This window comes from Acomys minous (assembly GCF_964271855.1).
Source record: "Acomys minous genome assembly, chromosome: 4".
Taxonomy (NCBI): Eukaryota; Metazoa; Chordata; class Mammalia; order Rodentia; family Muridae; genus Acomys; species Acomys minous.
The window spans coordinates 66685683-66703643 of record NC_140486.1 but is presented as its reverse complement, the minus strand read 5'-3'; positions in this window follow the sequence as shown (position 1 = coordinate 66703643).

The following is a 17961-nucleotide window of genomic DNA, read 5'->3' as shown; positions in this document are numbered from 1 at the left end:
AACCCGATTGCGACAGTCATCCAGACAGTCTTTTTTTTTTTTTTCTTCTTTATCCTCCCTCTTGGGCAAGGCTTTGGAAGAAATTCTTTTTGACATGTTTAAGAGCCCTGTGATATAAAATACTGACTTTAGCATTTACTACTTGGACAAGTCTTGCCACTTGGACAAACACTTGTCACTGTTTCATGTTGCCTAAGTAAATTGTAGCAGAGTTGATAAAACAGTAAGTCCATTTAGAGGCATTTCTATGAAATGCAAAACATCCCAAGTTGAAAATCCCTGTCACCCTAATTTTTTATGGTAGTCTTGAAAAAAAAAAAACAAACAACAACAATACTTCTTTAGAAAAAAATGCAGCTAGACACATGGCACAGTTCTTACACATATTTATTAACACACATACATGTGAGAAAATACATACCCCTTTTTACTGAGACTTGCCACCATGGGCTGTGTTTGCACCAAGACTATGAAGAAGGTGGCCTGGGCCATCTAGAAGTACTAAACGCATTTGTGTAATGACTTCCACACAGCAAGCATGTATGTGAGGAGATCACCATTATCCCCAACAAGAAACTCAGCAACAAGATAACTGGCTGTGTCACATATCTGATGTAGGGGATTCAGAGAGGTCCTGTGAGTGGTATTGCTGTCAAGTTGCAGGAAGAAGCAAGAGAGAAAGAGAGAGAGAGAAAGAGAGAGAGAGAGAGAGAGAGAGAGAGAGAGAGAGAGAGAGAGAGAGAGAGAGAGAGAATTGTGTTCCTGAAGTCTCAGCCCCAGATCAGGAAATCATTGGGATAGATTGTTGTTGTTAATTTATGTATTAATTGAGCTGTAGGGCCTAATAATGTTTATTACTAGGCCTATACATAATATTATTATTATGTTAATAAAACCTGCTTGTTGTAGTTTATTTATCTGTATTATCAGTATGCCCAGCTAGCAACAGACATCTGATATATTTTAAATTAGCCTTAGTTAACCTTGGGCAGGGCAAATATCAATCCTGTAACCTACTTCCTATATGGGATACCTGCCCCAGTCCCATGCCAACTGCTTCTAACAATTTTTATCAAGCTACTTCCCAGCTATAATCCCAAATACTTGTTAATGTTCTTCATCTGGGCCAAGTCTCCATCCACGTGCTTCTTTTCTTCCTAACTCATGGCGACCTTCTTTTCCTCTCTTCTCATGCTCTCCTTCTCTTCTTCCTCCCAGGATTCCTCTCTGTCTCCCCAAGCCTGGGAACCTAGCCACACCTATCTCATCTGCTCTGCCCAGGTGATGGCCTTTTATTGGTCAAAAGGTGGATCACAGAGACAGCAAGCAGTAATCAGCATCAAAATACATCAGACCATCCTTCAACAGTAGACCCTAACACCAAGGAAATGCTAAGGCTTCTGGATTCTGGCAGTATCTCCAACCTGCAGGACACTCAGCCTACAGTTGGGATGAATTTCAAAACACCACGTGGAACTGTTTCAATCTGCTCTGCCATCTTTTCAATAAACCTGAAAACAAACAAAAAAAATACACATGCATATCTGCCTCTCATGACAGCCATTTGATCATTTCCCATTTGTTGATAACTGTTGTTGAAAATGATTGTGTTTTTGTTTTAGCCTTCAAGTGTAGGGGGTGAGGAGATTCTAAAATTGTGATTTTTCTGTTACTGATAATGCAAATTATTTCCTTTCAGATTTAAGCTAACAAAAACACACCCTTTTAGTGGTTTTATTGTATTTTGTTGAATTGATTTAATTCTGTCTCATTTTCCTCAATTGATGACAGGAATAGTGGGCAACTGAAAGCAAATAAAACAAAATAACACTTTGAAGACAGTAGAATATGCTCAAACCAATGATTGAATTCTCTCTAAGATATATATATATATATAGCCTGTATAGTTGCTTAAAGAGTATCATGTTATCTTCTAATGTTTACAATATATAGATATAAATATGGTATAAAAAATCATTACTACTATAATAATATTTTAAATGTGGACATAGTTTTGGTACCACATAGTTGGTAGCCTGGAAGAAATTTTTAAAAGAAGATTTACCCACTTGCTTATGTGTATATGTGTAAGTCTGAGTGCAAACTTTTTTAAAAATATATTTTATTAATTTATTCATATTACATCTCAATTGTTATTCCATCATTGTATCCTCCCATTCCTCCCTCCCTCCCATTTTTCCCTTACTCTCCTCTCCTATGACTGTGACTGAGGGGGGCCTCCTCCCCCTGTATATGCTCATAAGGTATCAAGTCTCTTCTTGGTAGCCTGCTATCCTTCCTCTGAGTGCCACCACTGAGTGTAATCTTAAACACTACCATAAAGTCTATATTTCCAGGGACTTGTGAACCACCTGATGTGTGTACTGAGAGTCAAATCCAGGTCCTGTGCTCGAGCACTTGTAGTTATGTCAAAATAAGAGTACTCAATAATGACCTTGGTGATATATCTAGGCCCTACCACCTAGGGAGATGTGGAACTTCTACAAGTAAATGTTCTCCTTCCGGCTGCTTATAGAGGGCGTTTGCTGCTCCAGAGGCAGCGGAACCTGGGAGAACAGAGCCAATACAAATAAGGCAGACTGAATTCTCCTGTAATAGCCAACTTTATTCAGAGCACCAGGCAATTCATACTCTGCCAGTCGAGAAGAATCACATGAATATAGTGTTCAATTATAAGGGCAAGCTGCACATGGCAGACAATGAGCCACACATGGCAAAAACATGTTTTCCTATAGAGGCATGAACAAATAGCAATAGCCAGTTGTGATGAATAAACTGAAGTTAAACTCACACCTATCTGCCACACTTGGGAGGGGCACAGAAGCACATACTAAGAACACACCCATGGTTTTGAAGAAATCGGTGTCACAAGACTCTTGTCTTGTTTTCTTGGAGTTTCTCCTCACACAGCTCCATTCTTGGACCATGCTACAGCAATAAGGAACTGAGGAGAAAGACTTGGTGCAGCAAGAACCGTTAAGCCAAAAGGAACCAGCGTTTGATGATTTTGATAAATTTCAGTCTCTGGAATGTTGCCCAATTAATTCAAGACAGTACAACATCACCAAGAGAAAGATCTTCTCTTCCTTACCTATAATGACCGTACATTTAAAATTAGACACAGGGAGTTTTTCTGTAAAGAAAACCAATGAAATCAAAGCTGAACTGGAAGATGAAGATCAAACATCTGCGCTTGCTATCCACTCATAGCAGTTATGTATCCGGATCTGTGGTGGGGCTTAAAGTCCCGCCAGTTTGTGATGGGTAATCTCCATTGTTAGCTAGCCTGAGTTTACAAGTCACCATGGAAACACGTTTCTGAGTGTATCCATGAGGGTGCTCATTGCAACATTTCAACATTTCCAGAAAAGCTTAACTGTAAAGAGAAGACTTATTCTGAAGGTCAGCAGCACCATCTATGGGAAGGATTTCCAGACTTCCCATAGGAAGGGAGAAAGCAAGCTGAATGCCAGTATCTATCTCTCATCCTTCCTAACTGCAGATGTAACTGGACCAGCTGCCTAATGCTATGGCTTCTCTCCTAAGAAAAACGACAGGTATCGCCTGGGACTGTGAGGCAAGAGAAAGCCTTTCTTGGTGACATTGGAGAGATATTTTGTCGTAACAACCAGAAAATCAATTAGTACAATATATGCACTCTCATGTCAGACTTAAGGTTGGGATAATACAAATTAAAAATAATTAAAAAACAAAAAAGAATAGGGAAACTCATAGAAATGTCTTAAATAGATAAATAATAAAACATTGAGTATGTATGTACATAGGCTTATAAAAATAATGCCTTGTAAAGTAACCACATTAACAATCTGAAAATTTCCCACTAGGAATATATAGTAGGGTTTAAATTAATAAAATTATAACTGCAGTAAATACTTTAGTCCTCTTCAAGTGAGAGCAGAAGAGACTTTTTGCAGAAATCAGAGAAGGTTCTGATAATTTATTTAATATATTCAAGTTTTGAACACTCAGAGACCAAGATGCCTGTTGAGGGAGCATGCTGAAGATGAGGACCTCAATGGCCTCAATACTGGAGTGGTGGATCTCATCTTAGCAATATTCCAGAGCCACAGTCAGCTTCTGAAGATGAGATTTCTCATTTCCTCTTTATTTAACTTTCATCTTCCTCAGCCTTTGGTGTCGACATTGACTTTGTTCTAGCATATTTGAGTCAGCCCATGCTGGGTCAAGAGGGTGAAAGCGATTCCTCAGTACACATAAGGACTTTTACATAATGAGGTTGAAAATGTAGGGCAACCTGGAACCCAGTGTGCTAAAGGTCAGGAAGAAGAAAGTTTTCGAGTTTCCCAATCAATACAAATTGATTTCCGTGGAGATGTCCTTTTTGCGAAGTCAAATTTAGCCATCAAAACAGCACTACACTCTTCCCTGGCTGGAAGACACTCGGTGACACACAGTGGCAGAGCAAGGATTTGTAATCTTTAGTCACTGACTGGGAAAGATGTCACCCAGTGCACCATGGATTGCAGGCACCAGTATCCTTTGCCCGGGGTGTTCGGTCCATGTGTGCACACAGGTGGCTGTCAGCAGCTTACATGATGATTGCTCGTGGGAATACTTGAATGAAAACCATTCCTGTATAATACAATAACGGGAGATGTTGCTGCATTAAATATACAGGATTTCTTCCTTTGCTGCACTCCTAGGAGTACTCTCCATTTATTAGATAGTCCTTCTTTAAAAACACAGTGATTGGCTGTGGAAATAGACAGTGTAAAACTAATTACCATATAGGACTCAATGGTTGTTTACAGGTTTAAAATGTTAGTTTTATTTGAAATGCCAGATGTATTGTTCAGGAAGAACATTTTCAGACTCCCATAATAGCCTATTTTATTCTAGTGTCTTTAACAGAAGTGTGGTTTGTCTTTCCTGTTGTTCTGTGAAAGATTTGTAATCCATTTTGTATTTAATAACTCACTGTATTTTTCTTCTAAAACTGAGGCTTCTTTTACCTTAATAAGGAAAATTGAAGGGAAAAAAATCACAAGCAGAGCTATTATTCTAGGCTGGAGTCAATACTATCATTGCTATTCAAACGCAAAAAAAAAAATAATAATCAGATGTTAGCTTGCAGCCAAGGAAACCATTTCATTTATAATGGGCGCAAACAAAAGCCAAAGGCTAGTGTGTTAAGGCCTGAGCGGGAAGAGCTTCGTTCTCACTAATTTCCCTTTATTCTTACATGGCACCTTCACACCTATATTTTAAAATGATTTCAGATAAGTATATAGACAGATTATAGGCTGTCATCTGTTCATGAGTGTATTGGCAAAGTTTGTTGAGTTAAATTTCCAAGTCTAGTACATGGTTGTTCTGTTTAGTGTACTGTACACACTATATTTTACTGACCTAAATTTAGTATGTTTCCAGGGTCCAAAGTAACTTAATGTCATCACTTTGTTCATGAATGTTTGTATTCATTGAGTCAGTATGAATTGAGCATGAGTAAAATTAAAATGGTCACCATCCTAATGGAGTCTAGATGCTGGATGCTTCCAAATATAGAATAAAGGGAAAGAAGTCTCCATTAGAACCCTGCAGCACAGGATTGCAGTCTTTGTTTCAAAATAGCTTCTTAGTCACTCAGAAGCTATGAAACGGGCCAGGACCTGGATTTTGAATACACACGGTACATCATCTTTAAATTGGGCCATGGGCCGTCAATCGCTATCTTACTAGTCCTTTCCTCCTGCCCTCAGATGATTGATCATTTTAATTCCAATCCTCCTTCATGCATCCATGCACTCAGCAAAAACCACGAGTTTCAACTTCACTTTCATAAGATACATGAAAAAAAGAAAGAAAGAAAGAAAGAAAGAAAGAAGCGTTACTCCTCTGCAAACAAGTGCTACAGTTCTGTTATTCACTTGTTTACTGAAGAAACTGAAGCCAAAACACTCAGCATATAACATTTATATAATTCCTGATTGTGTCATGATTCTTCTTGCTATCGGTAGTTTATTTTATATATGTGTAATAACATAAATGTATATGTAAAAATTAAAAATGTTATTAAAAAATAAAACACATGTGTATTTTGTATGTTAAAAAGGAAGCAAAAAAAAAAAAAAAAAAAAAGACCCTAACTGACACAGTTCATCTTGGAGCTTCAGCCTCCGGAAGTGTGAGTAAATAGTGTGTGCTTCTAAAGCTGTGAATGTGTTTGCTAGGGAACCTCAGAAAGATGGGATAAAATTAGGGAGAGTAGTGTGCAGCACTTGCTGCTCATTCCTGGAATCTCTGTAAACGCACCACGTAATTCAGCAGCTGAACAGGCACATCAGATGACGTCACCAGTCTCGTGACAATCAAAGCGATGGTGAAGAAGAATGGAGGATTGGATGCCACGGGCATTTTCCAGGAAACGTCTACTGTGTTTTTTTAATCCAGTGTTCCTTTTTTGTATGGTAATAAAAATATCTTATTCTATTAAAAAAACATTTTGGGCTAGGTGAAGAAAGTGAAGAAATGGATACAATTTAAGCTCAGATAGTCTTGCTACAAACTATTGTATCCAACGTCTACGTCTTTATCACATATATTATGTGGGAGGTTTCTAAAATCTAGCTTTGGGGCCTTTGCACATCACCATTAGTTATTTGAAATGTTAAAAGTTGAGGGAATTTTAGTTCATAGGGTTAGTGAAAGTGTGGAAAAATGTAGAAAATCTGTAAGAGGATAATTTCAATTTTTTGATGAAAGAAATCAGGAAACGGGGAGTGAAGAGATAGTTCGTCCAGTAATACATTTCCTACAAAAACCCGAGAACCTGTTTAATCTCCAGCCTCTCTGTTAAAAAACCTGAGCATGGTGACATACTCTTGTAGTCCCATCTCTGGGGAGGTGGAGATCGGAGGATCTCTGAGTATCCATGGCTACACTGCTTAGCCAAGTCAACAAGCAGCAGGTTGCAGTGGGAGATCCTGCCTCAAAATAAGGCAGGTGGCTTCTGAGGAACAACAACTGGGCTTGACCTCTAGTCTCCACACACAGGCACATGTGCACCTACATGCACACATGTTCAAAATTGTTACGATTTTATTTTTTGTCCAACTTCATTCATAGATTTCATGAAACTCCAATCCAAATCCCAGAAAAATAACTTTGTGGAGACTGACACAGATTTTCTCCAGTTGATATATCGGTGGGAAAGACCCTGAAGAGTAGAGCCAATGTTAGATTAGGACAGAGGACTAACACCACTCCACTCACAACTCACTGTTAATCTACAGTAACACCACATTTTAGCTTTGGTGAAAGGCAAACAAACAGATAAAAGATTTTGATTTGGCATAAAAAATTGAGAAGATAAGTTTATTCTTTGATAATTTAATTTACATATATGATGCATCTTGAGCACATAAACACTTATTGTGATCCCTCATCATCTTGCTGAATTCTTTTCCTTCAGTGTTGTAGCTGCTCGATAGTTTCTCATTCCCTCCAGGCTCACAGGAAAAAAACCAAATAAGTTAAGCTTATGGGCTTGTGTTCGGAATTAGTTCCTTTGCATGTGGATGTCTGGTCTTATCAGAGCACTGAAAATAATTTTCTCCTATCATTTTGTTGCCGGTGCTTGTGGTGAGAATTGTGATGTTTTTTTCCCCCCCATGGAGTTGAGCTCAGACAATGTGTGCAGCACGTGGAGCCATTTCTGAGAACCAGCCGAGAGCGAAGGCAATGGAGCGATCCGTGTTACTGAACTGTGTGGCCAGAAGGGCGTGTCACCGTGTACTGTGATGCACGTTGTGAGTAGCAGAACAAAGTTTTCCCAGAGAACATAGCTGAGGGTCAATGGAAGGCTAAACTCAACCACAGTTACTTCTCCAAAACTGCGCTGTACCTAAAGGATCCCGTTCACTTCAGTGATGTGAGTGATCTGACTCAGAGTCCAGGTATGAGGATCGAGGTCACAGAATCATCAGGGAAAAGAATGTGCATTTAAGTTCAGTTCCACACAGTTCCAGCTGCCTTAGCTTTACAAAACACTTAGAAAGAGAATAATGCTGCAAGCATGGATCCGGCTATATTGTACTGCTTTTCATAAGGTTACACTAGAGATGCCCAGGGGAGTGATTAGCAAACGTCTCTGTAAAGTCCTGCAGCTCTGTGATGAATATCCCAACTGGAAAAAGTTCATTCTTTACAGCAAACAATTAATCATCTCATTTGTGGAATGCAGGGCACTCTTGGACAATTTGAAACAAAAAAGAATAAATTCAGCTACATATCACTTTAAAACCCATTCTTCTTGTGTCAGGGCGAATAACCGACGATCCATGAAAGAAAATATTGGCTAAAAGAGGAGAAAGAAGATTCCAGAATGAATGTCATGCAACTCTCAAAGCTCACTGTCAAGAGAATGCCTAAGGAAATACTAGAGTTGGGTTGGGCTGCCAGCAAGGACAGGGCACTTCTGAGCTGTGGAGGGAACCCTATCTTGCTGTGCTGGCTTATGCTACACAGTTTTCTATGCATGTCAGACAGTAGCTGTTCCAGTATTGGGGTCAGGTTTGGGAAAGATTACAAAGTGCCTGTGTCAGAGGATTTGGAGAAGGAATACTGTGCCCAAGTGAAAGCTTGCATGCCAAGAGAGAAGCAATATCAATTCGAAGCACGTGAGCATGTGATTCAACTTGGCTGAATAGCCTCTGTAGCCCTAATCAGCAACAGAGATCTAATAGAGCTGGCAAAGGACTTCGTTGTAGCTATGGGACGTTGGAACATTTTGACCTCTCATTTTTGTGATAGGTGGGTCACAATATATATAAATAAATATATTTATTTATTATAGGTGAATTAAATGTATTTTCAACAGATTTCTAGATGATTACTGTTGAAAAAGTGATGCGCACCCTGTAGTGTATATGTTTATGAAATGACCATGTATTAGAAGTAATAAGATAAAGATTACTCCGAAGGTTAAGATGACTCTCCCAAACTTGCGCTCCTACTGTATCACCATCCAAAGGAGCAGAGGTTGTTTCACTTTGTCTCTTGTTTAAGATCAGCCAGCCATTTTAAATGTTACTTACCCTTCCAAATAGGCTCTTTGCAACAGAGTAGCATGTTCTAAAAAAATGGCATAATATGATTTAGACTGTATTTTGTTCTGCTAAAGCCTAAGCTTCTCAAGATATCAGATAGTACAGTGGCCAATAATTTTTGCTGAACTGTATCGTGTGTGTGTGTGTGTGTGTGTGTGTGTGTGTGTGTGTGTGTGTGTGTGGGTGTGTAATAATCCTTCATAGACTTAACGTGAGTGTATGTATAAGCTATTTTGCTGCAGTCTAGTAGTTAGGTTGATAATTTTGCACCAAGGGAAGCAATATGAAGGGTTAGATAAGTACAGCATTACTTTGAATTGGACAGTTTTATTTCATTTTCTCTTATTTAATTCTAGTTTTCAGATAGGGTCTCATTCAGGGCAGACTGGCTTTGAACTCATGAAATACTCGAGGATGATCTTAAACTCCTGACACTTCTGCCTCCAAGCTGCCACCCTCATGCCCAGGTGCAGAGATGACTTGGTTAATTAGATTTTAGTTGAAAACTCTGCTGGTGTTCATTGGGTCTGGAGTATTGTGTTGATTACCTCCCTTCAAAGCTTTGGTGTTCTTATGTATGGGATAGAATAAAATAAGGCAAGACTTATAGGGAGTGCCAGAGTTATATTATTAATAAATCAAAACCTAGCAGTATGTGTCCTGTGTTTAATTATAGTTTGAGGAAAATAGATGTCAAGCTCCCAGAAGGCTGGAGGCCAGATGCTTTGACTTAAATGTGTTTGCACATTCATCCAACATGACTGGAGTGACTTACCTTCTCTAGGTCCACACCCTCTGTCAAACCAACTTCCCAACTTTTAACATTTTCCTTAACTACAAAAATATACTGAAAACCTGTTGATGGTTTAATTACATTTTCAGAAGAAAATGAAGAAAAGATAATACTAGGCTGGGCCTGGTGATATATACCTAGCCTGTAATACTAGCATTCAGGAATCTCAGGCAAGAGGATGGGAAATTCCATGCCAATTTGGGCAACACAAAGAGACCTGTCTAACACACACACACACACACACACACACACACACACACACACACACACTAAACAAAAACACTCCACAAAAACAAAACAAAACAAACAAAAATATTCAGAAAATGCAAACAAACAAAAAGAATAGATGCACACACAACTTCATAAGCAAAAATGGAGTGAAACAAAAAACCCAAGCCATTAAAAAAAAATCGTTGGTTATTCTTTTGGCTTGAAGAGCAGTCTTTCTTTCCTTTTGTATGTCCATAGCTCAAGCTCCTCTGGTTTTTTCCAATCAAGCTCGTTCTTGTGTTCCTTCTTTTTAAACACATTTCAAAATGAGAACACATTACCAGTAATGCTGGCAAGTGAAGGGAAGGAAAATAGATAGACAGACAGACAGACAGATCGTCAGTCAGAGCCAAGCCATTTCTTCCCTTAGGAGTATTCTGGCAGGTGCAGGTACAGGTGCAGGAATGAAGCTTAGCTGCTGGGGCTGCCGGATCTTGATTCAGCCCCTTTAACGACATAGCTCTTCCGGTGACACAGCTCTTTTTATGTGTGGATACAGGCTATATAAACCCTGGGAAAATGAGTAAGGGTTTTTGGGTGAGTGAACATCATTGGGTGGGGCTGAGGCGCTGGGAATGCTTGCTTCATTTGCATGGAGAGGAACTCCAGGTGCTAGGCAACATAACCACCTTGATAACCGGGAGGGAGGAAGTTGCTGAACTATGCACACCTACACATACAGACCCAGAAGAGAGAAGGAACAACCATTACTCCTTATGGTCTCAAGACTGAGATTTTCAGGATTTGGACATGTCTCAAGCTCATTGTAGATCCATGCTGGTTTCCCTTACCCCACAGTCCACATGCCCCACAGATAGATGACAGATAGGTTGATAGGTAGGTAGGTAGGTAGATAGATAGATAGATAGATAGATAGATAGATAGATAGATTGTTAAATGTATGATAGTTACTGTACCTTTGTAAAATTATAACCTCTGAGTGTGGCTTTCCTATGGTGGACATGGATTGGCTAATTTGAAGACCAACAGGTTTCTTTTTAACGTCCTGTAGATGTGAAGTGTTTGAGGCCTTAGTTTTGTGCACCAGGACCTGAGACAATCATATGCTCATGACTACAGAAGAGAAAGCTTAATAACAGTTTGATGGATTGTTGGTACCTAAACAGTCATATCAGTTCTAGAATGGGTGTTGAGTCTAAACAGCACTTATCGGCAACTTCCTGTGGCAGTGGCTTAGCATAAGGTTTCTCATACCTGGGGTACCACAGACAACTGTATTCATGTGAATGTCTATGGAGCTGGGTAGCCAAGGGATTCTAGGGAGGAAGCGGTGTGATGATTCTGTGAGTAAACTGCCTTGACTCACATATGATTAGATTTTCTAACTCACAGAAGCAATCATTTTTATCATTTCTCCTACAATAGCAGGATACTCTAGTCAGATAAAAACAAATAAAGATGGTACCTCGCTTGTGGAAATGTGAGTGCAAAATGAAGTGAATCATAAAATGCTTTACACATAATTGATGTATATAGGCACTCAAAGCATGCTTGACATTAGGATTTCTATTAGAAAAGACAGCTGCGTTTTTAACCATTTCTCTACGATGCCAATATTTCCATATTTTATTATGAGTTACTTAACACGGAGTACAGGCAGTAATTATATATCTTTAAAAACTAATTCCAGAGATAATTTGCTAAGGCTTGGGACTTGTGACTACTGCTGTGCCAGTAACCTCAGCGCCACCACCACCTTCCTTCCTGCTTCCCCTGTGAGTGCCATATCTGTAATAATTTTCTTAGGGAAAATGGAGAAAACAACACTAATTAGTAATTGAATTATTTCTAATGCTTTGCTCCACTTTTGAACAGGCAGTCTTTTCCTCATTCAACAAATTGGAAGCTGTAATTTATGTCTCTTCTTAATGTTGAGCTCAACCATATTTCATTAGTATGTGCACAATTAGGGGCAAAGTTAAACTTCTTTTGCTTTCATTTCCTTTTAGAGACAGTATCTTCCTATTCAGCTTAATCAGTCTGGAACTTGCTACATAGCCCTGAGTGGCCTGAACTGTGTCCTGAGTGCTAAGATTCATACATTTAATTTGACAAATATCTATTAAGAGCTACACTGTACCCAGATAACATTTAGGGGCACATTGATAAACAATACAAAAATTCTTATTCTTTGGAGTGTAGATTCTGGGTGTGGAAGGAGATGCACCTATAATTAAAACTATAATGTTAAAAAAATAAGCAAGTCACATCCTATCTAGGAGGTGAAAGTGCAAAAGAATAAGGCAAAGATAAAGCAAAGATAAAGTAATGCAAATTCGCTTTGAGACCTCAACTTCAGAGTGCAGATACTGGAGGGGGTGGCATCTGGAGGTGACTGGCTTATCAAAGAGAAATGGCCCTGGAAAAAAAAGGCAATCAGCTTTCCAAAGGAGGCCTAAGAGAATTTAACTAACCCTCCCACCAGCTGAGGACACCAAGGTGTCCTGGAGAACCTAGGTAGCAGGTCCACAGCAGACTCCTATCTATGGGCTGCAGCAAGTCCTTGGTTCACTCAGCCTCCTGATTTCCAAGAAATGTACTCTTAATTCTAAGCACCCAGTAGCCCAGTAGACTTGTATTTGAACTGGCTAGGCACTCAGAAAATCCAGGGAACAGAGGGAGGAGGGTTCCCCACAGTGATGGCCCTTTACACAAAAGCAGTTGGCTGCTACGTACTCTATGGCTAATGAAAAGCAAATAAGAGCAAGGCCAGCAAACAATCTTATGGATTAGCATAGCATTCACTACCTAGTTCCAAGGAAGGAGCACTTGTATGTGGCTACAGTGGGCCTGGGCTGGCAGACAGACTCCTGTCAGTTCTGTCAGCTTCTGTTTGCTGAGGTCTGCATTCAGGGTTTAAGGCCAAACCCCTAGTCATTCGGTGCTTCCCCAGGGCTTCCAGCTAGGCCAGTGGGCTTTGTTGGGTTTCCATCACAGGTCAGCATTTTCCTCTGTCCATCCTGCTTCCTTCACTGCCTCCAATTCATTGTAGTTACATTTTTGAGAATTCTCGAATTTTGTTTTCTTTAAAACACACACACACACACACACACACACACACACACACACACACACACACACACACGAAATTTGCTTTCATTTTAATCCCAGGTGTAGGGATGTGGGGCTGCTGCGGACTGTTCGAAGCAGCTGCCCATGATTTACCTCAGGCCCTAGCAGAAGTGTGGTTTTGCCAGATGTACACAATTTCTGTGATTGTTTTGCATTTGGAATGTTGAGAGCTTTTCAGAGGGTACATAAATTCGGGGGCCCCAAGAAGCCGGGTTGTGGTCCCTGGTTGTTGGTGTTTAGGGAGGTTGGTTGCAACTTGTTTGTAGCCATAGTTGAAGAAGAAACAAAATGAAAGAAATTAGATTCTGGGAATATTCTAATTCCTTTCTCTCCTCTATCTTTGTTTCTTTCCTGTCTAGTGCTGGGGGTGAAACTGGGGTCATATGATGGGAAAAAGAAGAACTCACAGAGTAGCAAGCACCAGCTACAGTTCACAGGCTTTCATCTCTCTGAGAGAACCCTGAATTAATATTGTGGACAACTGACTTCTGTGTGGATCAGCTCTAAGTTCTCATGACTGGTAAGATGTGCGTGGCTGAGCACCGCAGACTGGGAACTACACCCCTTGTCATTAGTTTCATGTTCTTTGACAAATTTCCAAAATTCTTTATTTCTTCATCACTTCATTCAGAAAACTGGGCTGCTTGAGTGATTTTTACTTGAATTAACGTATGTAAGTTATTTGAGTGTTTTACACCCAAGTATCCAATAGACTATAAGTTTTCTATTGCTTAAAGATAAGTTATTCAACTGATTTCCGACTAGTGCTACTTAAGGCTGATGCTTTGAACTTCTTTTTTTGAAAATATATTTTATTAATTAAGCTTTGGACTTCTGTTGTATAGCAAACAAGGCATGTGGTAGGAAAACCCATGCAGAAATCTTGCAATGTGAACAAATACATTCAGTTGCATGTCAAGTCAGGGAACAGAAGATGGGGGATGAAGCTTAGTGTTAATATATTCACCTAGCAGGATTGAGGCCCTTGCTTTAATCCCTAAGCACCCAAAAACATGAGCGAAACATAAAGCAACTGTATGAGTCAAGTTTCTCTAGAAGAACAGAACTGATAGAATGAAAAAAAAATGTGTGTGTGTGTGTGTATGCATATGTGTATATATCTACACACACACATATATAAATATTCTATCCCATATATATTTAGAATATATTTGATAGAATGGAAATATATATAAATATATTCTATCCTATATATTATCTCTACATGCACGTGCGCGCGTGCGCGCGCACACACACACACACACACACACACCTATATGGAGCTTACTTCTTCAGGATTCTGGCATATACTGAAGGCCAGATGAGCAGTTCAGCCTCATAGACTGAACAACTACTGGCTGTTGGCTCTGTTTCTTAACAATTAAACTTTATTATACAACCCAACTAGCATACACAAGAAGGAAAAAAAGATTAAAGGGACAGAAGAGTGAACCTTCCGGTATCCGTTCCACGGGACGGGTCTTTAGGTGTCTCACTGTCCTGCGAGCTGGTCCGGTTCGGTTGCTCTCTCCGTGCTCTCTCCTCACCTCAACCTGTTGTTTTTTCTCCCCCCCCCCCCACCTCCCAGTCACATGCAAAGGGCGGTCTCCTTCTCCCTCCGAGGGTCAATTAGGAAAACAATAGCCACGGTGGGGTTCCCAGGTCGGCTTCCTGAATTCCAAGCCCAGGAAGGCTCCAAACAGTCTGTCACAAGGTATTCATGGTGTGCCCTAAGGGTAAAGCCCGCCAAGATTGCTTCCACCTGTGACAAAGCTTAATCTTTCCCACAACTGGCTTCTTGGACTGTCAAAATTTATTTCCATAATTTTATGCAGTTGACTTCCATCCTTTTCATTAGTGTATAGTGTTCCATCAAGTGAATATTGTACGAGTTGTTCTTTGTCCTTTTGGTTCACACAGCATTTCATTTATAGGTTACTGTGTCGAGTTTTAAAAAAGTGAGTGTTTTTATACATATTTTGGGGAGTGAGTGAATATATGCATTTCCCTAGAGTACTTTTCGGAAATGAAAACGATGGTTTTTAGATATGCATTTGCTTAAAAGACACAACTAATCTGTTTTCTAATGCCACAGCAATTTACACTTTATAAGCTGGGCTCCGGGCCTGCAGACACCTGCCTGTGTTTCATTGTGGCTTTTATCTTTTATTTCTCTTATTGTTTTTTTTTAGGGTAGGTTTTTCCCTCTCCGTTGCAGAAAATGGGTTATTAATATGTATTATTAATACTTAAAGTTATTACAGTACTTATAGTTTAACTCGGTACCATATCAATAAAAGACTCAGATACCTGTTAGATTGTCAATATGCCTGAAGTGTGGGCTGGGCATACTTAAACTTGCTAAGCTACCTTGTTACTTTCCAGCCCCATATCCTATGCTGATTACTCTAATAATTCCTACTTGGGATACTTCCCATCCAATATCCCATAAATACTCGCATATGTTTCTCATCTGAGCTCTTTCTCTCCATCACTGATCCTCAGAGAAGGCTCCTCCCAGTCACATGCTATTTGTTAACCCATATTGACTCCGCCTCTTCTTCCTTCCTTTTCCTGTACCTGTCTCCCTTATCTCCTTCCCAGGATTCTCCTGTCTTCCAAGACCACGAACCTCAGCTCTACCTAACTCACTTTTGCCCTGCCTAGGAGTAGATACTTTATTCATCCAATCAGGGGTAATTTGGGAGGCGAAGTTCACTAACATCATTCCAGGTACATGAGGGTTTGCTTGTCGAACAGTAAGAATCTCAGTGGGCAAGCGATAATTAAATACAAAGCATGCAATGCCTCTCTTTTTGAGCAAGGGTATTATATCATTCCTTTTCCCTGGCTGGATGGCCTCAAATTATTGGCAATATGCCAGGGCTGTCCTCCCCGGTCCTGGGATTTATAGGTCTGAGTCATCACATTTGCCTTGATCTGTTAAATGTTAATTTCTTTCTTTCTTTCCTTTTCTCCCTCCCTTCTCCCTTTCCTCCCTCCCTCCCTCCACCCCCCCCCTCTGCCCCTGTTCTCTCTTTCCAGATCTCTTTGTGTGTGTGTGTGTGTGTGTGTGTGTGTGTGTGTGTGTGTGTGTGTGCGTGCGTGCTCTTGTTTGGAAGTCAGCAGACAGCTTTGAGTAGTTGGTTCCGTTCTCTCCTTCTATCAAGTGGGATGCAGGGATTGAACTCAGGCTGTCAGGATTGATGGCAAGCACCTTTATCCACTGACCATTTCCTTAGTCTCTTTGAGGTTCTACTTGAGACGTCTTTGCTTATACTAATGTAATTATTTCTCGAAAGTCTTCCAAAATTTTTACCTTTCCAATTAAGATCTACACATCTGCAATGGATAATTACATGATGTTAAGTAGGGGCCTGGACAACTATCTCATATTTACTTTGCATTTTGGTGTCAAAATAAAAGTCTTTGTTTAGCATTCTCACAAGCACTTGGCTTTGGTTGGTTCTTCTCTGCTCCTTCCTCTCTGGCATTGCCCTGTGCCACATCCTAGCTTCAATTCCCCTCTCTTCTTCGGTTCATTCTTTTACTTTCATGTCACATGTGTCTTATTACCCTGCCAAAGCCTCTGTCTTGAAACTCCCCATTTTTCTTTTCTTGTGAGCACCTTTCTAGCTCCTTAGCCTCTGCACATTCTTACTCCTACGTTCAAATGGTACCACACTATAGCAGACACCACTGTTTCAGTAGATAAGTGTGCATGTGTCTTGTTAGTGCCTCTTCTTGACTCAATTCATTATTCTTGTTTATATTTTATTAGGGATTATTTACTTTTTCTCCTTCTCCTTTCCCCTCCAGAATCTCCAGGTTACTCTCCCTTGAAGACCTCTTATGTCCCCTCCACTTCCAAGTTAAGAAAATCAAAGAAAAAAAATCAAGTTTTCTTTAATTATTATTATTACATATTTACATATGCATAAATATAATGATTTCCTTTATTACTACAGTTTTACTCTTTGAGAATTTAATACATGAATATAGTAAAATGTAAACTTTTCTAAAATTTATGTGGAACCACAGAGGACCCCAGGTAGCCAAAGCAATTCTGAGCAAAAAGACCCCTGAAGGCATTGCTACTCCAGTCTTCAAGACATATTATAGAGCTGTAGTAATAGGATCTATGTGGTACTCGCACAAAACCAGACATGCGGACCAAGGAAATAAAGTAAAATCCTAAGAGTGAGTACTTACAAGTATAGTCATCTGATTTTTGACAAAGAGGCATTTGTCATTTGACAAAAACAGCATTTTCAAGAAAAAGTTTTGGGAAAACTCAAGTCCACATACAGAAAAATTAAACCAGGCTCGTATCTACCATTCTCCACAAAAAATTATATACTAATGTATCAGAGACTTCAATTTGAAACACTAACCACTAAAACTGCTAGGAGAAAACATAAGCACACTCCCCATAAGAGCCAAGCAAAGGAAAGGGCCTTTTGAAGAGGACTCTATTAGCCAAGGTATTAAGGCCAGGAACTGGACTTCATAAAACTAGAACGCTTCTCCACAGCTAAGGAATCCACCCAGTGAAGAGGAAAACTACAGACTGGGAAAGAGTCTTTGCCAGCTACACACCTGACAAAGCTTTAATATCCAGAATATAGAAGGAACTCTATAAAACAGAGCCAAGAAACTGAACGATTAAAAAAATGGACTAAAGCTCTAAAGATA